This window comes from Bubalus kerabau, chromosome 22, assembly GCF_029407905.1.
Source record: "Bubalus kerabau isolate K-KA32 ecotype Philippines breed swamp buffalo chromosome 22, PCC_UOA_SB_1v2, whole genome shotgun sequence".
Lineage (NCBI taxonomy): Eukaryota > Metazoa > Chordata > Mammalia > Artiodactyla > Bovidae > Bubalus > Bubalus kerabau.
The window spans coordinates 46,562,267-46,586,859 of record NC_073645.1 but is presented as its reverse complement, the minus strand read 5'-3'; the positions used below and the strand labels follow the sequence as shown (position 1 = coordinate 46,586,859).

Sequence of the window (24,593 nt, the reverse complement as noted above, 5' to 3'; positions counted from 1 at the left end):
TACGTTGGGGTGCAGCCCGTGGCAGGCACGTGCTCTTGGTGGGACCGGTGAGGGGAAGGACTGAGGTGACTGGTCCCTATGGCCAGTGGGTGACTGGACGAGGGACAGAGCCGTGGGGACTTGACTTGGAGCTGGACCTGGCTGGCCAGGTGAGGCTGGGTCAGGTAGAGAGCCTTTCTTCACTTCCAGTCTCCCTTGGCGGGCGTCTTGTGATTTAGGGGAAGAAGGGTGAAAGCCCACGTTAACGACCTGGTTTGCAGTGTGTCTCTCAGCTAAGATGGGCGAAATCTTTTGAGCTTTTTTGCTTGGGAAGCAAAATCTCCTGTTTACCAAAGGTGATTGAATTCGGTCCCGAGCATGGAACACTGGATGTGTGTCATGGTGTGGCCCCGTTATCTTGCCTCCACCCTCACCACCGTCTGGGAAGGAATTCTGTGGCCACTTCCTGGCCGCGCCCCTCTGAGGACTGAGGGTGGCAGGTCCTTCACTGTCTTTAAGGTTCTTCGCAGACTCGCCATTGCTGATGTCTTTATTTTGCCCCTCTTTTCAACTTGCTGAGCTGCCTTTCATAACTGCCCATGTCCTCTTGGGTCAGGTTATGTGGCTGGAGCTGGGGCGTTTGCTGAGGCATGTTTCACCAACTCCTGGGGTGCGAGTCCACTGCCTCCAGAACCCCTCTGCCCGCGCCCCTGCCCCCCAGCTGCCCCTGGTTTCTCCAGCAGCAAGAGCTCATCTAAGCTCATCAGAGCTTTTCAAACGAGTCCGTGACTGGGATGATGGAAGGGAGGGCCGTCCCCTTCCCAGGGAGTGGGTAGGCCAGTGGTCCCTGGCGGTCTCCATTCCCCACTTCTTATTTTCATGTTCATCTTTCTGCTTTTCTGGCCATGCTGCGCGGCCTGTGGGATCTTCATTTCCCACCCAGGGATTGAACCTGCGCTGCCCACAGAGGAAGCATGGCGTCTTAACCCCTGGACTGCCAGGGAAGTCCTCCTGGTGTCTCCCGAGTGTCCCCTCATCAGCCCCAGCCTGGTCCTCCTGTGGGGCTCGCAGGGTGGACAGTCTTGGCCCGAGAGGTCGCTGCTCTGCTTTGGACAGCTTTGGGGAGACCCTTTCCTGGGGAGACCTTCCTGGGGAGACCCTCTCCTTTGGGGAGCTTTGGGGAGACCCATTCCTGCAGGGGTGCACAGACTAATCACTGAGTCTGGGCGGCTGCCCCAACTCCGCCCCTGCCCTCAGTCTGGCTTGGGTGGCTGGGGCTGGCTTTAGAGAGCTCTCCCCGTAGAGGACCCACTGAGGTGGCTGGCCTGGGGTGGCCTCGACACAGACCCTTTTCCTGGACGTCACGAAGCTCAGTGACCAAGGGGCAGTGTGAAGGGGGTGACCAGGACATCCGGGCTGCCTCCGCCCTTGCTGGATGCGACAGAGCCCATCATCCTTGCCCTGTGTGCCTCTTCAGATGTATGGCTCCTTCTCTGGTGACCACAGAACACTCTGCATGCTGGTTCCTACCCCCCCCCCCCCCCCATTCCCAGCGCAGTCCTGTTCAGTCAGTGGCTAGGAAGCGCCTACGGTATGTGTCAGCATCTCTGAAGAATCCTGAGTTGAGTGAACCTAATCCCTGCCTTTGAGGAACTTGTGGACTTGAGCCGCAGTCAGACTGCACTTGTGTTCATGCACTTCCCACCACGTGCCTGGGGCAGTGTAGTGGACATGTGGGTCCATGGGGCATTGGTGAGCCCCCAGTCCCGTGGGAGTCACAGGGGGTTCATTTAAACCGAGCCCTAGGGAGCAGGGCTCAGCAGGAGGCTTGAGGAAGGAGGGGTTTGGACGGATGCAGACTGGGTGGGGGCCGTGAAGGAGGCATTCTAGAACAGGGAGCAGGGAGCGCAGAGGCGTGGCGGCTGGAGACCACCCCCTCGTGGTGGAGGATGACCTAGGCTCGAGGGTGGGAAGCGCACCGCTGTGCCCGCAGCTCAGCCGTGAGTCAGGATGGTGCGGGTGCCGGACGGAGGAGTCCGGACTTTATCCTGGTGGGCCGGAAGCTGGGGGCACTTGCTGATGCTTCTGTCTCTGAGAGGCTTGGTGCTTGTGGAGCTTCACTGTGGAGTGGGGTTGGAGCAGACACCTGGGAGACCACAGAGTGACCCAGGAGAGAAGGCAGGGATGAGGGTCAAAAGAGGTAGTGGTTGGTTAGTCGGACACTTGCTGGAAGCTGGCGAGGAGGCAACTGGGAGGAGGAGATGGGAACAGCCTGCTCCTTACCAGGGGCCCCCTTCTGGGAAGACTGCTCAGGGGTCCCATCCTTTTGACCTCTGAGTGACCTTCTGGGAGAGCCCAAGACTAGCCCCCTACACAGGGAATTATCACCAAGTGGCACCTACTTGGCCGTAGGCATGTGGTTTGTGTTGATTTTAGTTGCAGCTCTTGCTTTCAGTGGGAGCATTTGGGATTCCCAAGACCTTCCAGAGTTCCTTGCCTGCACCTGTACTGGAACTAAAGGAATCAAAATGAACAAAGCCTTTTGGCATTGCATGAGCTGGAAAAGTCTGATTCAGGGTAAACCTGCTTTTTTTTTTTTTCTTTTCCCCTTAAAGGAGAAGAAAGTAACCACATTGGTGTGATGGAAAAAAGGAGTCTGGGTGCCCTTTGGGTTCTGCTATAGCGTGTTCTCGCTGGTGATCTCAAAGGGTGGGGAGTTGCTGACACAAACACGCGAGAATGTTCTGCACGGGTCACCTGGTGTCTGGCGCTCCTGTGAACTCCACACCCTCAGATGCCAGCCAGGATTCCAGGCCTTGGTGGCTGTGTGGCATGTGACTCAGGCCCAGAGAACGAGAACGAAGGAGAATAGTGAATCTCTAAGGCTGGGCCCTTCAGCAGCCCATCTCGGCTTTCAGGGTGTGTTTTCCAAGCCTCGTGGGGGGTTTTGTACATCAGCATTTAGTCTCCAGGAGGGAAGTTAAGTAAGCTGGCTGCTCCTGTTCATCTGATTCCCAGGGCAGTTAGCAAACCGCCCTCACCTGTTAGAAAGAAAAGTAAGAGAGTGGTCAGACCTGGTGAAGGCTGAAAGGGACCCAAAAGGTGAGCTGCAGAGCAGAGGGGAAGAGCCATCCCTGTCAGGCACCTGGACTGCCGGCTGAGGCATGTAGGGGGTGGCCTGTCCGCAGGTGATTGGGTTCTAATTTGCTTAAACGGAAAGTGTCAGATTTTTAAACCTTTTGTAAGATTCAGGCATGTCCTCGAGGGCTGCAGAAAAGACCCCAGGACATCTCTGCTCTTGGTCGTGGCCCGGAGCTCTCAGCTCAGCCTCTGAAGAACAGGGCCAGCCTGGCACAGGCTCTGGGTCGGCCCGAGGGCCCCTGGCCTGATGGTACCCTTCTCAGCTTTGAAGCGCGGATGCCCGGCCAGCCCTTCGCCTGCACCTGCTAGAGAAAGAGCAGGCTGGCCGCTTCTGCCTGGGGTCTGGGTGGATCTGTGGGGAGACCAGGTGAGGTCACGGGAGGCAGTGGGGTAGACTGTATGGTCTGCAGAGCTCAAGACGTTTACTGTCCGGCCTATTACAGAAAAAAAAACAACAAGCTGACCCACTGCCTGTATGGATGGGTCTGTATACCAAACCTGTGCTGTTCAGCGTGGTAGCCGCTTAAAGTTTTTTCCAGCTTTATTGAGGGATAATTGGCACAATTATGATTGTTTAAATTTAAAACAGTAGAATTAAGAATTCAGTTCTTCACCTGCAGTAACGACTCATCACGTGCTCAGTAGCTACGTGCGGTTCCTCACTGTTATGTTGGAAGGCGCAGATATAAAACTTAGCCCAATGGCACAGAACGTTCTAGGGGCAGAAGTGTGCTAAACCTAGTCTCTCGTGCGTGTGTTAAATTGTGTCTGACTCTTGCAACCCCATGGACTGTATCCTGCCAGGCTCCTCTGTCCATGGGATTCTCCAGGCAAGAATACTGGAGTGGGGTTGCCATTTCCTTCTCCAGGGGATCTTCCGGACCCAGGGATCAAACCTGAGTCTCCTACGTCTCCTGTGTTGGGAGGTGGATTCTTTACCCCTGAGCCACCCGGGAAGCCCAGACCGTCTCCCAGTGTGTGAGGGAACCGGAAGTATGGAGGAGGCACTTCAGGGAGAAAAAGGACACAGGCTTCCCTGGCCCTAAAACACAGGGTGCAGAGTGAGTTCGTTGACTCAGAGGTGATGGAGAAATGTGTGATGCGAGAGGGGGGCCTCGGCCTGGAGTGGAGAAGCTGCCCCCAGACCTTCCTTCTCTGTGACTGTGGGCAAGCCCCTCACCATGCAGACCACGGTGCCCAACTCCAGGTGACCAGTAGCTACGCGAGGACCCCCTCAGCCCTGCCTCTCCAGCCTGTGACCCCAGCTCCTCTACCCCCGACTCCTGGCTCACCTGGGCTGGTGGCCACGTCAGCTCTGCTGTGCCCAGCACTTCCCCCCGCTGGTGTGTGTGTGTGTGTGCACACGCAGGTGTACACACACGCTGGGCTGTGTGGAAGTCCACAGAAATCCCCCCTTGCCTGTGTTCCGATTGCACTCTGCTCCAGACCACCTGGACCCGATGGGTCGTATCACTGTTCCTCCTGGGCTGGGCTGGGCACGTTTTTGTTTTGATAGAATGGCCATGTTTTCCATGGGCAACAGATGAGGAACTACTCTATTCATTTAGAATGGTGGCTTCTGTGTAGCATGAGGAAGGAAGAGACGTTCCAGGCCCTGCCACTAGCCAGCGTCACGTGGCTTTCTCCTTAAAATGCCGTCAGCTGCAGCGCTGGGGCAGTCTGTTGACTAGCTGGGAGCTGGCTGAACTGTAGCTCTTGTCTTGCTTGATTCCCACATTCGCTGACTCCCAGTCTCTTTGGAAGCTAGTTAGGGGTAGAGTCATTCCGAGGTGGGGCAGCAAATGTGGGGAACATGGATGTGAGTTCTGTGCGTGGGGCCCGACTGAAAATGCATCGCTGCTGGAACTGCCTCCCCACATTGCTGGACGCTGGTGGACTCTGAAGGTGGAGAGACGCCGCGGGGTTGTTTTCCGCTGAGCTGTCCCAGTCTGGGGTTCACTGCCTTCACGAGATGGTGCATTTTGTCAGGAGTCCGGTCCACTTGTGCCCTTGGGAATGGCTGGGCCTGTCCACGTTGGGTTTCCATGAGTCCAGTCTGCTCGCATCACCCAGCTTAGACAGTGCCCACTCCCTTTGCGTCAGGATGAAAACATCTCCAAAATGCAAGCCTGAGATATCAGGAGGAGTTTCCCGGACTTTGGGCAAGAGTGCAAAAGGGAGGAAACCAGATAAGCCTGGTGCATTTAGCCACAGAGTTGCGTGAAAGAAGTGCTTGGTGAGGAGGAAGTTGGGGTTAAGAGGACACGCAGCAAGAGCCCTGGAAGCCCAGGCTTGATTGCGTACCCTCCTCTGACACTCGGCTTGCCTCTAGCCAGCCACTCAGGATGGTCTCCGGGGCCTGCCCTCTAAGGCTGGTGGGGGCCTGAGAACATTGGCAGATTGGGCCTTGCCTGGGATTGCTCACCGCTGGTCTCACCACCCAGAAAGGGGCAGTATGTGTGTCCCCCAGGAACCCTGGTACAGCACCTCACTGTGGAAGTGGCTCGTTACTTAGGGAGCTGGTGCTGGGTGAGCACCTGGTCACCCAGGCAATTGGCTGTTGGCTAATGAGCCCCACTCCACAGGAGGGGACTGAGCTGCGGGCATATCCGAGTGCAGGCCCATCCTCACAGGCTGGATCCCAGTTCTTCTGTTCCAAAGCCCATCTCTCCTCCACACCCGGTGCCATCCCCCGTCGGGGACTGTGCCACCATCTGCAAGAGGAGTCTCCTCTTCTCTGGACAGCACTCCCCCCGAACCCCGCCACCACCACTGTCTTACGTCCTGCGGGAAGAGAAGTAGGTTGCTCTGTGGGTTGACATTTAAGAAAGCCTACTTGATGGAGCTGTCCCTCTGAATATGTGGTTGTGGTACAAGAAGGCTTCATTTGTCCCAGGCTGTTTTGAAATCAGAGGCAGGAAACCCCCGTCTCATTTCTGTATCTTGCATAGAGGTCATCAAAACAGAACCCTGTGTTCTGTGCGGGAGTCGTGATCGAGGAAGCCAGCCATGTGTAGGCATCGGGGCTCCAGAACCATCTCTTCTGTCTGCCGGGTTTACTTGGATTTGTTTAAAGAACTTGGCATGGAAGCGCCCCTTCCCTGATACCCCACTGTGGGAGAGGCTGGAAGGGAGCCCTTCCAGTGAGGGTGGGCCAGACCCGGGGCGTCCTCTGCTCCCAGTAAGACCACAGCTCATGCACCTCTCTGATCACGCAGCTGGGAAGGCAGGCCTCTGCCGTTAGGGATTGCGAGCGTCATGGTGATGCCCTTGTGTGCTCTGAATTTCAGACAGTCTGCGCTTTCTAGTCCTTTTTAGGGCTTCCTCTAACTCAGAACCAGCCAGGAGTGATACAGATGGATATGCGTGACTTTGGGGTACTCAGGGCGCAGCCATCAGGCTCTTCGAACCGAGATGAAGTGCGGTTGTCTGGGTGACTTCGGAGCTTGAGTAGTCAGCGTCCTTTAGAGCAGAGGTTGTGCACCCATGGTCTGGGGGCCAGATGTGGTCCCCTGGCAGAGTTTGTTTGGCCCCCAGGGTGCTCTAGGCACTTCTGCATTTCTTGACAACATTTAAAAACCAAGATTGTACGAAGAAGTCTAGATGGTCAGCTTTTTCTGACACATCAGAAGATCTTTAATATAGTTTTATCCTGGGTCCTCTTTCCCCCGCCCACAGCTGGGCAGGGGTAGCCAGCCATCCAGCCCCCCGGGGGCTCCCTGCTCGGCAAAACAGTTCCTGCCCATCAGGCTTCACTTGTTTCTATTCCCTGCTTGGCTCTGGAAGATGTTTGAGATCACTGGAGTGGACATGCCGTTCAGAAGGCAGATTTAGGTTTTCTGGTCCCCCGGGTTGTATGGTTCAAGGTGCGCGGTGGTGGAAATGCCCAAGTGCACAGTCATTCCGTCCGTTATCTGGCTGGTTGTGCCACCTGCGAGGAAACTGACAGAGATGAACCCGGGAAGTGCTCTGTTCATCTCCGTGAGGCTTCCCTCTGGCTGCTCCCATTGAACCTGCCCGCACGACCCCCAGTCTGCTCCGTGAAAAATGACCCTTGACTCCTGGAAGCCAGTCTCCAGCCTGGGGTTTCCCCCAGTTGCCTTGCAGGTCGTTTCTGTCCCCCCAAGCCCCTAAAGTCACATTCAGTTGCTTCACCCAGTTTAATCTTCTTAGTTCGAAAGTGCTCCCATGGTTTTAATAGATGATGTAGGATTTTCTTTTTTTAAACAAAGATTTAATCTCTAAATTATCTTGACAGGCAGTCTAGCTGCTATGTATCAAGTAGATAACTTCTGCTGGTGATCGAGAGAGAAAAAATTTCTCAGGGTAAATGAGAACACGCTTCTCAGAGTCTCTCAGCTTATTCTTTTCGACAGAGACTCAATGAACCAAGTGGAAGCAAAGAGCCTCCAAATGGCAATTTCTATTTTTTTTCCCCTAGGAATTGAGTTTTTCTTCTCGTATTCCTTCAGGTATTTAGTATCAGTCACTCCTTTCATTTACTCTCTTTTCTTCATCCCCATTTTTTTCCTCCGGTTGTGGCAGACATTCTGCCTCCCCATCTGCCTCCTCCTCCCCTCCCAGCCAGTCCATTCCATGCCTGTGGGCTTTGTCTAACCCCTGACCCCCAGGGCCAAGACTCCTGAGAAGGACCCCAAAGGCCCTGCCCCCACTGGTGTTCTTGAGAGCATTCTAGGCTCTGCTAGGAGGGCCTCAAGGACAAGCACTGAGTCATCTTTATCTAAGTCCCCACGTCCTGGCCCAGATGAAGTGCTGGCGGTGGGACCTAGACCTCCACCCTTTTCTGACCTCATGAACATTTGCATGAGACTCAAACCAGTCCATCCTAAAGGAAATCAACCCTGAATATTCATTGCAAGGACTGATGCTGAAGCTCCAATACTTTGGCCTCTTGATGAGCCGCCTCATTGGAAAAGAGCCTAATGCTGGGAAAGATTGAAGGTGGGAGGAGAAGGGGATGACAGAGAATGAGATGGTTGGATGGCATCATCGACTTAATGGACATGAGTTTGAGTAAACTCTGAGAGATAGTGGATTTCCCAAGTGATTCTAGTGGTAAAGAACCTACCTGCCAATGCAGGAGACATAAGAGACGTGGGTTCGATCCCTGGGTCAGGAAGATCCCCTGGAGGAGGGCATGGCAACCCACTCCAGTATTCTTGCCTGGAAACTCTGAAGGACGGAGGAGCCTGGCAGGCTACAGACCATAGGGTCGCTAAGAGTCTGACGTGACTGAAGCGACCTAGCATGCACGCCGGGAGATAGTGAAGGACAGGGAAGCCTGGCGTGCTGCAGCTTTGGAGTCACAGAGTCAGACGTGACTTACGGACTGAACAACAGCTTTGATGGACCCCCTTTTTTTCATCTGCAAAATTGTCCTCCCCCCCAAGTATCCGGGTTCTAAGGACCAAGGCAAGTAGAACATTGGTTTTCAAACTTTCAAGGAGCATCAGACTCACCTGGAGGGCTTGTTAAAGCCCTGATTGCCGGCCTCTGCTCAGAGAGTCTCTGATTCACTCTAGGTGGGGTGGGGAGTGAAACTTGGCATTTCTAACAGGTTTCCAGGTGAAGCAACTTGCTGCTTGTCCCGGGACCACGACTTTGAGAACCACTGCCCTGGTAACCACGTTGTTGAAAGAGGCTCCAGCGTTCACCCCAGCAAGGGTGTGGTTCCCAGCCACTGACTCTGATGCCTGCCCTGCTTGCGATTCTGATCGCCTTTTTACTTTGCTGTTCTGCAGACGTACACACAAAGCTTTACATCTTTTTAAAAAAATATATTTATTGACTTATTTGATGGCCAGGTCTTAGTTATGGCACATGGGATCTTTTGAGTTTTGGTTCCCCAGGTAGGTTTATTTTACCCTGTCTCATCAAGGAAAGGCCGTGCTTGGGCTGAGCTAACATCTGCATGGAGATGCTGGGTAACCTGCCTCCTCGCGGGCAGCTTGGTCCCCTCACAATGCGCAAGCTCTGCATCTGCTTCCCATGACTTTGCAGGTATCAATCAGTCTTGAGGCAGAGGCGCCCTCTGACTCAGGTGTCCTGAAATCAGTGTTGTTGTCAGTGGCGGCTGCCTGCCTGCGAAGACGGATTTCACTTCATTTTTGGTTTTCAGTTTTCCTGTGTGAATCTGAAATCACTGCCTGTCTCCCGTCCGTCTTTAGCCTCGGATGGAGTATCTGGATGCGATGGCAGTCATCAGTCTTGCCTCACTTTGCAGTTTTCCGTGCAGTTTTGTTTTGTAAAGAAGTGTCCACGTCCCCCACCTCCCCGCCCATACTTCCCCTCAAAAACTAGGGGGACAATAAAGCAGTCATGGTTTTGAATGAAGCGTCTCTGTGCTGTGTCTGGGACTTGCTTCTTGCTGCCTGTCCTCTGCTGTCCCCGGACCCAGTCCCCCAGCAGCTGAAGCACGTGGGCCCTTGTGCTTTTGTGCTCTCATAGGCACACAAACACGTGGTGAGCGCGTGCTCGGCACAGGCCTTGATCACATATTTGTGACTCGGGAGTCCGGGACGGTCGTGACATTCTCACGTGGGGCAGGGCGTGGCCGCTCCCCCTCCCCTGGGAGCAAACACAATTACTGTATTGTCTGTGGGCGGCTGAGCTAGCCTCGTGGGTCGGAGCCGGGCCCCTGGCGCGCCGAGAGAGCAGAGAAGCTGTTTCACCCTGTGTACCTTCCTGCTGCCGTTTTATGGAAGGGGGTGGTGTGGGACGCCCATTCAGGATGCTCTGGCACTGCTTGGCGGGTGCCCCTCGTGGTTCAGCTGCTGGCCTGGTGTTCCCACCCGCCGAGAGCTGGAGAGGTGGGGCCAGGCCAGGGGTGGGGAGGCTGGTGCGGCTGAGGCCACCCCTGGATGGCAGAGCCCCCACCCTCCAGAGGCTTGAGAAGGCTGCGGGCATCAGCCGGACACGTGCCCATTTGGGCAGCATGGGGCTCCTTCTGCCGAAGCGGGGAAGGGCCTCACCTGTCCCCAGCTCCCTGGCGTATGGGATGTGTCGCCAGTCGACTGCTCCTGGAGATGGCCTCACCCTGTCTCCATGAAGCCCGACACTCCTGCCGCCGCCTCTAGGACACCTGCCCAGACCTGGGCCTCCCCGTCTGGGGCCTCAGCTCGCTCCAGACCTGAGCCTCCCCGTCTGGGGCCTCAGCTCGCTCCTGTCCTGCAGCACGTGTCTGCCCGGGCACTCGGTGTTGTTGCTGTTGTTCAGTTGCTCAGTTGTGTTCGACTCTTTGCAAACCTGTGGACTGCAGCACGCCAAGCTTCCCTGTCCTTCACCATCTCCCAGAGCTTGCTCAAACTCGTGTCCATTGAGTCAGTGATGCCATCCAACCATCTCATCCTCTGTCGTCCCCTTCTCCTCCTGCCAGCATCTTTCCCAGCATCAGGGTCTCTTCCAGTGAGTCGGCTCCTGGCGTCAGGTGGCCAGAGTATTGGAGCTTCAGCTTCATCATCAGTCCTTCCAATGAATATTCAGGCTTTATTTCCTTTAGGATTGACTGGTTTGATCTTGCAGTCCGAGGAACTCTCAGAAGTCTTCTCGAACACCACAGTTGGAAAGCATCAGTTCTTCGGCGCTTAGCCTTCTTTATGGTCCAACTCTCACAACCATGCATGACTCCTGGAAAAACCGTAGCTTTGACTATATGGATCTTTGCCAACAAAGGGATGTCTCTGCTTTTCAGTACACGGTTCAGGTTTGTCGTGGCGTTTTTTCCAAGGTGTGCGTTGCGGTATACCTCTGGGAGCAGCGGGTGGTGTGTGAGGGCTTGGCTGGGTCCCTCCACCTTCCTCTCTCAGACCCTTGCATGGCCAGCCCGGGCAGTGTGGGACTGGGGACGCGGCCCTTGTACCAGGAGGAGGAGGCAGGGTGTGCGTAGGACCTGCCTGTTGAATCAGAGCCCCTCAGAAGCTGCCCTTTGTTCAGGAGCACAGCGTCACATGCACATCTCACTTCTCCCCGGAGGTCCTGCCCCTTGGCCCTCCTTGCTCACTGTGCTGGCTGCCGGCCCTCAGGCCTCCAGTTTCTCAGGGGACGCCAGCATTTGGGGGTGCTGCCTCCCTGCCAGCCCTGAGTGCAGTCAGGTGCTTTCTCCTAAAAGCTGAACTTGGGGGAGAAAAAAAAAACAAATAGGGAAGGACCCTGGGCTGAGGTTTTCCTGGGATTGGGTGTGTGAAGGGCCTCCTGCCAACCTGCCAGCCCGCCCAGGGAGCCTCCTGATGGGTATTTGCAAGTTTCTAGGAGGAGAGTGGTATCAGAGAGAGTGATTTTGTTCCGACCACATGCTCTGCTCCTGCTCTGCTGCCATGGAACCTAGACAGCTTTGAGCCCAGCCTCTCCGTGGACGAGGAGAGCATTCATGCAATGCTTCGAATTAGTGCCAACAGCAGAATTTTGATAGCTGCAGGGAAACCCCACAAGCAAGAGAGGTTTCAATAGCTTTTGGCATCAGGAAAGTCGAGACCCGACTTAATGGAGCGAATGTGTTTTTTGGGTTCAGCAAATGTTTCCCTGAGCAGCTGTCCGTGTGAGGTCCTGTGACTCAGGGGACCGTGGTGGGTTCTCACCCTCCTGAAGCTCACAGCCTGCGGGGGAGATGGACACGCTGCCCGTTCATTTCATGCTCCTTTGATTCTCCGTCTGTGGGGTGGGCGAAGCCTTCCTGGAGAGGGAGACACCTGAACTGAGTCTTAAGAGCTGAGGGTCTTGAGCTCAGCTGGAGGTGGACAAGGCTAAGAGGTGAGCAACCAGAGAGCCCAGCGTGAGCAAAGCTCGGGACACGTGGAACCGTGGGGGTTTTTTGGGTAACTACCGGCAGCTGTGTGAGAGAGTGTGCGCGTGTGTGTGTGTGTGTGTGTAATTTTTAAGAATAGACAATATGTACACTGGGTACAAACTCAGCTGTGAAAAGGAACTCTCCCTGCCTCCATCCCTGTCTCCCTGGTCGGCCTCGCCTTCTCTCTCTGGAAGAGCTCCTGTTGCCTTTTTGTTTATTCTCCCAGAGATACTCCATTGATGTGCAACCATATATAAATATATACAGACTTTTGATTTTAAACATTTATATGTTTTTTTGCATAGTACACACCTTCAAAGTTCAAAACATGCAAAATGGTATTCCGTGAAGAGCCTCCTCCCTACTCTGTTCTCAGCCACCCACTTCCTCTCCCCAAAGACCCCTCATATTGTTTCTTTTGCATCCTTCTATATTATGATTACATATATTTAGTTTTGCCCAAATAGGAGCTTGCTGTGTCCACTGTCTTTGCTTTCTCACTTAGCACTAGACTGGAAGATGATTTCCTCTTGGTACCTATCAAGTCTTTTGAAAAGCTGCATATTGTCCCTTGCATGGATGTCTGGGCAGCTGTTTATCCTGTCGTTACTGTTAGGCAGTTAAGTTGCTTTCCGTCTTATCTATGCTGAAGATGCATATTTTTTGCGCCCGAGCAGGACTAATCTGTAGGGCAGATTAACTTGGCATCTGAGGCTCAAGGGGGAAGGCCGCCTGGTTGACAGTAGCAGGGCACAGGCCATGTTTGCCCAAGTTATGTTTTTGCCTTTGTTCCGCTTTGTGGAAGGCAGGTGACTTTTAAATTGGGTTGGGCTGAAAGTTTGGGGGAGAAACTGTTTTATTCTGTTGGTGCCTCCCGTATCTGACCCCTCTGAGAAGTGGGACCCACTGTGGGCTTGTGAGTGCCACTGACCCCTGCGTGTGGCCAGTGTTGTTCAGTGGCTGGGCGAGGCCAGACCTGGGGCCCGCAGAGCAGCTTTGCCAGCCCTGGCTACTGGGGCCTGGTGGGCGTGAATGCCACGTCTGGGCACGCGGTGGGCTTTGCGCTTCATAAGCATCATGACTCAAGCAAGTATTCTGTTGGTTTATTAATAACTGATGTGAACAAGAATCTGCTCAGGAAGAAAACCCCCCCCACCGATGGGTCGGGGGGAGACCCCAGCATGGCTTTGCATGCACCCCATAAAGTGGTGAGGCCCAGTTTTGCACTCCGGAAGGCCCAGTTACATTATCATGTCTTAGGGATGATGGGGGGAGACCTCAGCGCGGCTTTGCATGCACCGCATAGAGGTGCTGATGCCCAGTTTTGAACGCACCCAGGTATGTTATCTTGTCATTTGTCTTTTAAAATGTAGTCCGTCTCTTAGTGCATTTTACTTTCTATTTCACTCATGCATCAGTTAATAATATTTACTTCTGTGGGCGGAGGGCCTGTGGCTTACATATGTTTTTGTCTTCAACGCCTGCGGACGCCAAGCAATGGCTGGACAAGGGCTTGTGGAGTGAATGAGCACAACCCTGTCCCAGCTGGCTTTCCCGGGAGGACAGCCTGCTGTTAACCGTTCACCCAGAGCACCTGAAACTTGGTTTTGGTGTCAAACGCTGACCTCTGTCCAAGGACCTGTTAAATTTCATCCAGTTTCATCTTGTCCTCTTACTCAGTCCGACAACTTCTTTAAAAAAAAAAAAAAAGTTTTATTATTGTATCTATAACTCTGAGCACATTGATAATTTACACTCACCTCCCTGGGGCTTCCTCCTGGCCGAGGAGGCGGGCATTGCCCCTTCCTGCTCGTGCCTGCTTGGCATCTCTTCCAGAGGAGGCTCCTGAGCAGGGCGAGGTCCCTTCTACGTGGGGCGAAGGCCAGCTCGCCCGCTGGCGGGTTTGGGAGGTGCTCTGAGGCCTGGCTGTAGAGCTTAGCTGCTGACTTAGTGAAATGCGCTTCCTGAGGGTCGGACAAGTCTGCACCACTCCCTGGTTGCTCTGGCCCCGGTAGGGGACGATGACAGCAGCGTGACAACGACAGCAGCCGCTGGCACGTCTGCAGGTTTTCAGGAATACTGGGGCATGTTGTGGACAAATGTGGAATGAACCTGCGTTTCTTCCGGGGCCCGAGCCATTTCTGACGAAGGAGGTGGTCTCCTCACCTCCCGAGGTTGGATTAAGTCTCTCAGGGCTCTCGGAGTCGCCCTTAGAGCTGTCAGGATACCCTAGAGGCCCTGCAAGCATTTAGCAGGGCTTCTGGAATTGGGTTGGCCCTGCCGTTTCCTCTTTAACCCCCTCGAGGGCTGTGCTCATGAGGCCGGTTGTCACATCCACCCTGGCGCTTAGAGGAAGTGGAGATGGGTTTGCAAATGAGGCGCCCCTCCCTTCCCCTGCCCCACGCCCTGCCGGAAGGTGAAACAGGAGCCGAGAGCAGCTGGTCCTTGCCTTTGGCCCCTGAACCGTTCTAAATCATTCAGAACCGGGTCTCTGGGCTTTGCTGTGAGTTTGGACCTCAGCCCTTCTCCCGCCTCCTCGAGAGTGTGGTGTTGCCTGTGCCGACAGGTGGCTGCTGTTCACAGAGTGGCTCTCTCTGCCTCGTGCTGATGTCAGCGTCATCTAGGTGGAGATGGGCCCACCCTTCGGAAGCCCCCTGGGAGGCACCAGAGGCACAGCTTGGAGAATGTTGACTGTGAGGTGGCCCGAAGTTCAAGGGTACCTGTCACGACGACGGACCCTGAAGAGTTTCGTCTTGGCTGCTGACAGCGTTCTCGAACGTGCAGTGGCGCCTGCAGCACCAGGGGCAGAGGGGAGGGCGGAAGCCTCTGGGTAGATCGGTTAGCCGGGCTGATTCATTTCTGCACCAGACCCTGTAACACCAGTGGGTTCAGGAGGGTGAGGCCCTGGTCCGCAAGATGAGGTCAGGGTGTGACCTCCTGAGCGAGTGGCAGATGGGAGGCCTGGTGCTCACGTCCCTAGCAGTCCTTTACTGTTGCGTCACCTCCCCTGTTCCAGGGCGGCACTTGTGATACCGCGGGGCCCCTGAGACAGAGAGGGGCTGCCTTCCAGCTGTGGCCCCAGTGCCGGCTGCTGCTGGGGGGACTCTGTGCGCTCTGCTCGGCAGCCGGGGGTTCTTTGAGGGCAAGGCTGGTGTGGCTGCAGTGGGTCAGGACCGCCTCTCCCTGCCCGAGCTGTGCTGGCTCGGAAGTGTGCCTGCAGTCTGGCTGGGGGCCGGTCCTCCAGCCCACCAAAAATCCATAAATATTTTGCTGAGGGGGAGGATATTCCTTTGCAGAAGATAGGAGACCAAGGTGTGAAAACTGGTGAGTGACTTCACTTCCTGGCCTGCCAAGAAACTTCCTTCATCCCCGAACATTGTTAATGTCACTGAAAGACACCAGGCGCCCCTGCTGTGCTTAAGGACCAAGCTTGGAAAATGTGCTTATGCAAACACCCCGGTTTGCACCCATAGATCCGGAAGGGTGGGGCCAACCCCCCTCCCCAGCCCCAGAACCCAGGCGTCACCGGCCCCTCAGTGAGTATCCGGGTGGCTTCCTGCTCCCCACTCAGCTGTACAGAAGGTCATGGCTCAGGCTTGCGACGGCAGCGAGTGAGAATTCGGCCTTTGCTGTTGTCCGGGTTTCCCGGGATCTTGAATGCTGGAGGTCGGGTCTGAGCAGGACAGGAAAGGCCACCCAAGGCCTGGCCGCCAGAGCGTGACTGCAGGGCAGGCATCAGCCCTTCCTGCCCGCTCACAACAGTTCACAACAGCTCACAACACACTTTCAGCTTCTCTGATCGAGTCACCACTCCCCCGGGCTCCTTTTTTCATGATGCATGGGAGGAAACTGAGGCTCAGAGAGGCTGCAGGACCTGGCTGAACCACCCAGCTGGGGCTCATTGGGCAGACACAGAGCCCGCGTGGCCCAGGCTTCCAGGCGAGGGAACCAAGGCCATGCGGGGGACGTGAGTTGGCAAACGGGGCTGGGCTAGAGGCCGGGCCAGAGCCCTCGGCTCCCGAGCCCCGCCGCCTTCAGGAAGAGGCCACTTGGATTACTCTGTTCTTGTTCCATTTTTTTTTTTCTTTCTTTTTTTTTAACCCCTCCTCTTTTTTGTTTCCTTAACCGTGCTTTGATTACATTCACTGTACTTGTAAATAGGTCTGAGCGAAGAACAGGTCATGGTCGTCTTAGGCTAAGTGGCTTAACATGCAGTAGCTTATCTCAGGGGCCCCTGCTCTGTCTCCCCGTCCTCTGTTCTCTGCTTCGCCCTGGTCTGGAGGAGAAGGCGGTGTCTAGTCTGTGCTCCCTCAGTAAGTGCTGGTCCTCCACCCCCTCCGCCTCCCCGCCCAGCCTTCCTTTCCTTCCTTTTGAGTTCGCTCCTCGGACTCTAGTCCATAGGACGCTCTGTCTCGCGCGAGCGCTCTCTCTCTCTCTCTCACGCTCTCGCTCACGCTCTCGCTCTCGCTCTCGCTCTCGCTTGCTCGCTCTCGCTCTCTCTCGGGTTTGGCAGGTTAGAATGACTCCACCGGTAGCGAGGATAGGAGACTGGCCTGTCAGTTACTTCTCATGATGAATGAGCTCTTGACAGGTCATGCATGCAGCTGGCTTCAGTTTCAAGAAGCAGCTCAGGCTGTCTCGTTCCCATGTTCAGATTTGTTTTGGCTCCGGGTCTCAACACTTTCATGTCCCTGAATAATGTCCTTCCTCCCCCTCCTCTTGAAATGCTATTTGCTTAAAAAAAAACAAAACAAAAAAACCCAGCAGATCCCTCCAGCGCTGTGAGAGTGACTGTGTAAAGTCCCAGAGAACAGAGTCCCAGTTTGGTTCAACAGCTCATTGAACCAAAGCAAAGGTTTTGCTTGCCCTCCATCAAGACAGCCTCATGAGGGAGCCTGGGCCGCTTTGCTCTGCGCAGGGCACAGGGTGGGTTCTTCTCCCGCTGGGTGGCGTGGCCGCTCATCCTTCCCCCAAGACTGGGCCTTTGGCGGCTTTTGACTACCTGGAGGTCTAGCCCAGGGAATGGCAATCACTCTAGTTACTGCAGAAAACACCCCCAAGGATACACCTTACTCTGGGATGAGGGATCAGAGATGGGGTGAGCATGCTATCTCTAAGTACAGCAGATGCTTTATTCTCACTGCTCAGCCCCCCAAGAATCCCGGGCAGCCATGAGTCGGCTGTGTGGTGTAGCCAGGCCGTGCTGCCTCTCTGAGCCGAGTTTCCTCACCTGCCACAGGTGGACGGGAGCCCGAGGGCCCATGAGACTCAATCATGTATTCGATTATCTGGCCACTGCACCCCCCAGCGAGGTGAGCCTGTTCTGTGGCCTGGTAGCCAGTTCCCACGCGCTGGAGGAGGGCCCCCTCAGTGCTTGAACTGCAATCACCTGGGGACCTCGGTCTTCAGGGGCCCCACCATGCAGACCTTTCTTTCCTTAACTTCCCACTCGAGGGGGCTGACTTCTTACAGATCACAAAGCTTAGCAAAGTCATACGCGCATCCAGGGTGTCACAGCCGGCACGGGACTAAGCCGAGAGTGCTTCTGGACCTTGCGTCCAGTGCTCGTCCCCCAGCCTGTTACTGACTCCGCGAACAGACACGGATCAGGTTCCTGCTGTCGGAGGCTCTCTGTTGAGGCCAGAGGCAGGCCCACACCCGGACGACACACCTGGAGGGGAGAGCTCGCCAGAGCGCCCTGGAAATGGACTTGGAGAGAAGGGCAGGGTGGGCTGTGGGAGCCCAGAGAGATGGGGGCCAGTGGACTCAGAATCTGATATAGCGGGGAGCCGGCACCACTGGCCCAGGCCTGGGGGCACCCTGGCTTCCCTGGAAGGCCCTTCACCTCTTCCTCTTCCTTCCACACCTCACCCGGCGTGCCTGCACCTCCATGCGTTTGGGGTGGGGAAGCAGTGCCCACATGCTTTCACCCCCACCTTCCCGCCTCCCCACTCCCTGTCTCGGTGGGACCCCTAGTGCCAGTTCCATCGTTAAGCCCAGAAGGTTGAGGTGTGGCCTGGGGCACCTCGGGAAGAGCTTATAGAGAAGGGGTGTCTTGCAAACCCAGTGTCTGTACTTCGGTATCTGGTCCGTTTGAGAGATCAAACATTTGTGGGATAATTATGATAAATGTTAACAGATCCTGGAGTAGAAGCCTCGGTGGTTAAGACAGAGACTTTGGAATCCATCAGACGTGGTTGAATCCTTGCTTCACCCTTCTCAGCTGGGTGACCCTGGGCCTCAGCTTGTCCCTCTGTAAAATGGGAAATCAGCAGTGCCCACTCGAAGGGCTGCTCTGAGGACTTGGTAAGCCTGGGGGCCTCACTGCTCTGGTGGTTCAGACAGTAAAAGACTCTGCCTGCAGTGCAGGAGACGTGGGTCTTCCGTGGGTCGGGAAGATCCCCTGGATGCGGGCATGGCAACCCACTCTAGCATTCTCGCCCGGAGAATCCCATGGACAGAGGAGCCTGGCGGGCTACAGTCCACGGGGTCGCAAAGAGTCAGACACGACTGAGAGATTAACATTTTATTCATGCTCTGTTAAAGGTAGACCCCACATCACCTATTAATTTCCACAAACACAGACCAGGAAGCTACTGGGAAGATGGTGGATAAAAGGTTATTATTTGCTGTCTGTTGCCTCTGCTGTGGAGTTGCCTTAAATCAGTGATATTTGGTGTCAAGCATGTCCTTGGTGTTCAAGTATTGACGTAAGAGGTATCATCTGTCTCTGTTTTTCTGTCAGCGCATTGCAGGTGGTGAAGGCCTCACTCTTTGATCGGTCATTTTTCAGTAGGACCTGAAGACTTGGGAACCTAGGCCAAGGGAGTTAGTTTAAGCGTTCCACCAGCGTCTGGGAAACACATTCTCCAGGCATGTCCTCTTATTGAAACTGCAGACTCTTTCCAGTATCAGCTCGGTCTGGGAAAGTATGGGCTCTTGATAAAAGTTCCTAGGCAGCTTTTAACTTTTTATTCTTAAACTTAGATGCCTTTGCTACACAAGCTGCAAGCGAAAGGCCTCCCCAGGCAGATTTAATTCCCTTCTCTTGGCAGAGGTGGACCTTGACTGCGACCACAGGATTCAGTCTCTCCTCTCCACCCTTCCAGGAGTTTGTCACGGGATCTGGCAAAAGGCCGCATGGCCCCCTGAAAGATGCACTTCCTCAAACGTTCATAAATTAGCTTCCAGAGCCTGCCCACAGATTGCTTCTGTCACACCAGCAGCTGAGAAGTCACCGAAGCTGAGAAGTGCACGCAGCCTTCTCCAGGACCTTGCAGAACTGCTGTTTCTCTCCCATTTCCTTTGGTTAACTGGAGGGGGAGGGACATGGAGGCTGTGAGAGGAACGACTTGCTCAGGCCATCAGGAAAATCACTGTCAGCGGCCAAGGTTATGTTTAGGTTTTGCTCCGAGTCCTGTGTTTGGGGTGGTGAGATATTCTCCTGCTATAAAACTAACTTGCACAAGTAGTAAACACAGGATAAGGATATTAAAAGAAGGAAACATTTAATTGGGTGAGTTCCAGTGTGGTCAGTTTCTTTTCAAAGGGTAGCTCTTCAAAACGCATTACAGAAGCGTTTGGTAAACTCCTGTAATCTTCTGAAGAGTTATATAGAATTTGAGAGTTTACAGAACTTTTTGCATATATAAAGGAATTTGGTGTGCACTGGGCAGGGTTCCCACTCCCCAGAAGCTGAGCGTCTCCAACCACAGTGACATCAGACAGCTGGGTTCAGGGGCTTGCAGAAGGCACATTGCAGGTTGCAAACCAAAACCAAGAGAGCTGCTTGTTAGGAAAGGCTCGTGTGACAAAGCCAAGTCACCACCTGTCTGTGAAGCGTCCTGAGGAGGCAGACCTGGATTCACATCTTGCCATCAGCCCTTCTAGGCTGCAGGATCTTGGGCAAATGCTTGATTTATTTTCCCGGAGCCTTAGTCTTCTCATCTGGAAGATGGGAATCCTGTTAGCAGCAACAGCTGTTCGTGGGAATTAGATGAAATGAGAAGAGCCCAGCCTGTCGTCGGTGCTCAGGGAGCTGGAGGCTGGAAGCACAGCTGTGAAGGGGTAGGTAGAGGAGGACCTGGAGCCAGGCTGCCGCGGGGCTGGGTTGAGGCCTCTTGTAGACTCAGGGCATGTCACTTGGTGCCCGTTGACCATCCATGGGTACCCTGGGCAGTGGGCACCGATGTCTGGGGCCTTCTCTGTGCTGCGCTGTTATGTGCCTTTGCTTAGCCTAATTCTCCCGGCAGCCCGCAGAGCAAAGGTGTTCTCACTTTGGTTTTAAAGATGAGGAAACTAAAGTCAGGTGACTTGCAGGGCGATGGCGAGGCTTGCCCAGTCCCTTAGCACGCATCCTTGCCCCACCCTGCACACGTCCTGTACGGGCAGTGGCAGCCACGTGGGCCCCTTAAAAAATTTTTTTTTCATATGTCTGTGCAGTGTAATTCAGTCTTTAGTGTTTGGTTTTATGAGTTTTGATAAATGCGTCAATGGAGTGGGCTTTTTCCATTTAAAAGTGTGACACCAGGAAGGGACTTCCCTGGCTGTCCTGTGGTTGAGGCTTCTCCTTCCGATGCAGGGGTTGTGGATTTGATGCCTGGTCGGGGAACAAAGGTCCCACGTGCTTCATGGCCAAAAAAACCAAAACAGAAGCAATATCACAGCAGATTCAATGAAGGCTTAAAAAAGTGGTCCACTTAAAAAAAAGTCTTGAAATAAAATTTTGACACAAGAAAACATTTGTTTTTCTTGCTGCTTTCATTTTGTGTCTCTACGAGATGAGGGATGTGTTCGCTAAACTTGTGGTCGTCATTTCATGATGTATGTGGGTCAGACCATAATGCTGTACACCTGTAACGTACACAGTGCCGGGTATCAATTTATATCAATAAAACTGGAAGGAAACGTTTGTTTTTAAAATCTGAGATCATTGTAAATTCACATGTAGCTGTAAGAAATCGTAGAAAGTGCTGTGTATCATTTTCTCAGCCTCCCGCAGTAGTTAACACGTTGCAAAAGAACAGTGCAAATCGCAAACAGGAAGTCGACAGGGATGCAGTCGAGATACAGAACATTTCCATCACCTTGAGGGTCCCCGCCCTTTTCATAAGCACATCCTCCTCCCTCTCCCACCCGCCCATCCAGACCCCCAGCAGCATCTAAAGCTAGCCTTCCATTCTGTCCCTTTGTCATTTCAAGGCTGTTACATAAATAAGAGTCGGGCGGTAATTAACCTCTGGGGGGTTGGGACTGTTCATGCGGCATAATTCCCTGGAGATTCATCCAAGTAGGTATCAATAGTTCGTCCCTTTCCAGTGCAGAGGGGCGTCCCATGGCATGTCTGTTCCATAGTCTGTTTAGCCAGTCACCCGTTGAAGGACATCTGGGTTGTTTCCTGGTTTTGGCTGTTATGAATAAAGCTGTTATGAGCATTCATGTGCAGGGCTTTGTGTGAACATAAGCTTGCATTTTTCTGAGTTGCGTGCCAAGGAGTGAGCTTGCTAGGTTGTATGGGAGTTGCTCGACGGGGCTTTGAAGGATGCGTTTGGGATGGAGAGGCAGGTCGGGTGGGGCTTTGCTGCAGGTGGGCTCCGGTGGGAGCACAGGCTGGGGAGCTCACCCCTGAGACCCTGGGTGGCTGGCTTCATCTGTCTGTAAACTGTTGTTAGTTACGCCTGTCGTGTAACTAGCGATAAAGCGCCTGGCTCACAGTCGGCGCTCAGTAGGTAGAAGCCGTTCTTAATATGGGCTCAGAGAAGACCGAGCAGGCCAGGGTAGGCTCTGTGCCCCACAGATGAGCTCAGCAGGCCTTTGTCGCTTGTGGGCTCTGGGGCATCTCCTCCTTACCTCAGGTAGAGCTGTGCACCCAGTTGTCCCTCAAAGGTCAAGTTCCTGGCTTCTGCCTGAAAAGTCCCTGGCCCCGTTCTCAGACTGGGCTCTGAGTCCCTGGACGGGCATTGGCATTCCCCAGTGATCTTGGCCAGGCCCATGCCACGGATCAAAGGAATCCCAGGGAATTCCACATGGTGCCAGGCTCTGCCGGTCTGGATTTGCCTCACAGGGTCTGAGAATGTGCCCAGATTATTTCAAAAGTTGCTACGATTCAGCTTGGTTCCAGAAACGTGTGAAGCTTTTGGTGTAGTCAAGACACGCTGCTAGGTGTTACAAAGAAAACAAACAAAAGGACCGTTTCAACGGATCAACCCCCTCAACTCCAGCTCCTTGGGGACCCTCGCCTGGCTGCAAGATGGAGCCTGGCATCAGCGCCCTTGGTCTGGTGTGACTCTTGTCTTTCTAGCCCCTTGCCCCACTGCTGCTGCCCTTCTCCACATACCCTGTGTGCCCACCACCCGTGGGCTGACGGCCCCCGCCCCCAGCACACGCAGGCCAGGCTGCCGGGCTTTGCTCCTGCTTCCCTCTTCCTAGTTGCCTCCTCCCTTCCTCTTGAAGTCTTACCTATTTTCTTTCTGATCAAAAAGGTGTTAATATGCTTACTGCACTGGATGAAATACACAAACAGCGTGTGCGTGTGTAAGGCTGTACACTCAAGGCGTGCCTTCTCCCACTCCAGGACCACGTGGTTATGGGGCCACACTGCACTCCTCCCCTTGCTGTTTTCGTTTACAGTGAATCTTGGAGAGAGTGTCACGTCGGCACCACCAGAATCACCTCATTAAAACTGCTGTGCGGGTGACGTGGTGTTACTCGTTTACACGGTGGCCCTGTGATTTCTCTTACCGGTTGCCTGCGGGTTGCCGTCTGGGTTGTCCCCACTCCCGGCCTCTTCCAGCAGTGCTGTGCGTCACTGGCCCCTGTGCAGAGGTGTCTGTTTAGGACTCAGCCCCGGGTCCCCCTCTTCCTCCTGTCTGCCTCTGGTAGCTGTGGTTCCTGTGTTCCCAGCACTGTCTTTCCACGACTCCTGAGGACAGGGTTTGGTGCAGGACCTCTTTCCTCCTTCCAGCGCCTGCCGTGCTTACTGACTGCCCTGCTGCTGCTGCTAAGTCGCTTCAGTCGTGTCTGACTCTGTGTGATCCTATAGACGGCAGGCCCCCGGGCTCCCCTGTCCCTGGGAGTCTCCAGGCAAGAACACTGGAGTGGGTTGCCATTGCCTTCTCCAATGCATGAAAGTGAAAAGTGAAAGTGAAGTCTCTCAGTTGTGTCTGACTCCTAGCGACCCCACGAACTGCAGGCTCCTCCGTCCATGGGACTTCCCAGGCAAAAGAGTACTGGAGTGGGTTGCCATTGCCTTCTCCGACTGCTCTAGTTTCCAGGAATACATGGTCCTCTGGTATTCACCGATCCTGCTGCCCCTGGGTGCTCCGGCCTTCTGTAGGGGCTCTGCTGGGAGCAGAGACACGAGAGCCGAGACGCCTGCACCACCACCTCTGTCCGGCTTTGTGCTTGGTACACAGCGGCGGCATCAGATGGGGTAGCTTGTTTCCATGGTGATAAGACTTCCACAGCATCTTTCTTACTGTTTTCACCACAGGGATCGACCATAATATTGCCAGTCCCCTCTAGATAGAACATTAGCTTTGAAAAGTTTTAGCTTTAAAATTCTGCCTTTTAAAAAATTTTTTGAGAGGACAGATGGTTGGGTGTCCATTGCTGAGAAGAGATCAGGACTCACGGGCTCCCCCATGCAACTAGTGGCTGTGGCTACTGTTTATTGAGCAGTTCTTCAAATGAGCTAGGGCTTCTCACCATGCAAACGGCTTGAGTTCACATTTTCTCATAATGCAGCCGTCTTCTGAGGCAAGCTCTGGTGGTGGTCTTTTATGGCGAGAGGAAATCAAGGCTCAGAAAGGAAGTAACTTGGTAAAGGGCACTCAGCACATTTCAAGAGGTGGGATTCTGGCTCAGGTGTGCTTGGCTCAGGACTTGAGTTTATAACCAGTGAACCCTCCTGCCTTGCTAGGAGGAAGGGCCTGGGGAGGGCGGGTCACCCTGGGCCTGGGGTGATGGTTGGCGGCCCCAGAGCTGAATTGACGTTGCACCCAGAGAGAAGTCGGCCGCCATCAGGCCCGGTCTCCGATTCTGAGCTGCACAAAGGGTGCCTTTGAAGGGGGAGTCCAGGGCACCCCTCCGGGCGCTCTCCTGCACACATGCCCCCCGCTTTCCCCTGGTCCCAAGCCAAGTGTCCCGGGGGCTGGCGGGCATTCCTGGCTTGGCTTCCAGGCCAGACTTGGACGAGTGATCTGAAGTTCTTTGCTGGGCCAGATGATACTTGGTCAGAAGGTGTGTCACTTCTAGATGGATGTGGCTTTGAAACAGGTCTCCTGGTGTGACCTGGGGACCCCGCTGGGCCTCCCTCCCGAACAGTCAACCCTTTGAAAATGTATTGATTTCCCCCCTCCCCGTCCCTGCTTTTGCACTTTGGATGAACCTTGTTTTCGAAGAACAGTAGAAGGTAATTTTCCCATGCTTGCCAGCTGGCCTGTAATTGAGCAATTTCAATAACACCCACTGTAAAGTCTAATCGAAGTAAACAGGAAAATATGATTTATGATCTGGACAGCAAGTAAATACCAGGGTGCAATTAATTTTTACACAGAGCAGCAGATTCTAAAACATTTTCCTGCACTGACCAGTTTGTTTTTAATTACAGATTAGGAGCTGCTTTTTATGTATTTATTTTTTATTTTTTTACTTTTTGATGGTGATCTTC

The 24,593-nt window shown here is 54.1% G+C and overlaps 1 protein-coding gene and 1 long non-coding RNA gene across 2 annotated transcripts in view; one reads left to right on the top strand and one right to left on the bottom strand.

The window, feature by feature from the left end:
* The window catches only part of FAM53B (family with sequence similarity 53 member B), a 109,848-nt gene that overhangs the window by 8,684 nt on the left and 76,571 nt on the right, over positions 1-24,593 (top strand). The window lies entirely within an intron of this gene.
* On the bottom strand, positions 1,987-2,875 carry LOC129637030 (uncharacterized). Its single transcript, XR_008707301.1, has 3 exons — positions 2,737-2,875; positions 2,382-2,493; positions 1,987-2,125 (listed from the first exon to the last, which is right to left on the bottom strand). It is a non-coding gene; the product is annotated as an uncharacterized LOC129637030 (long non-coding RNA).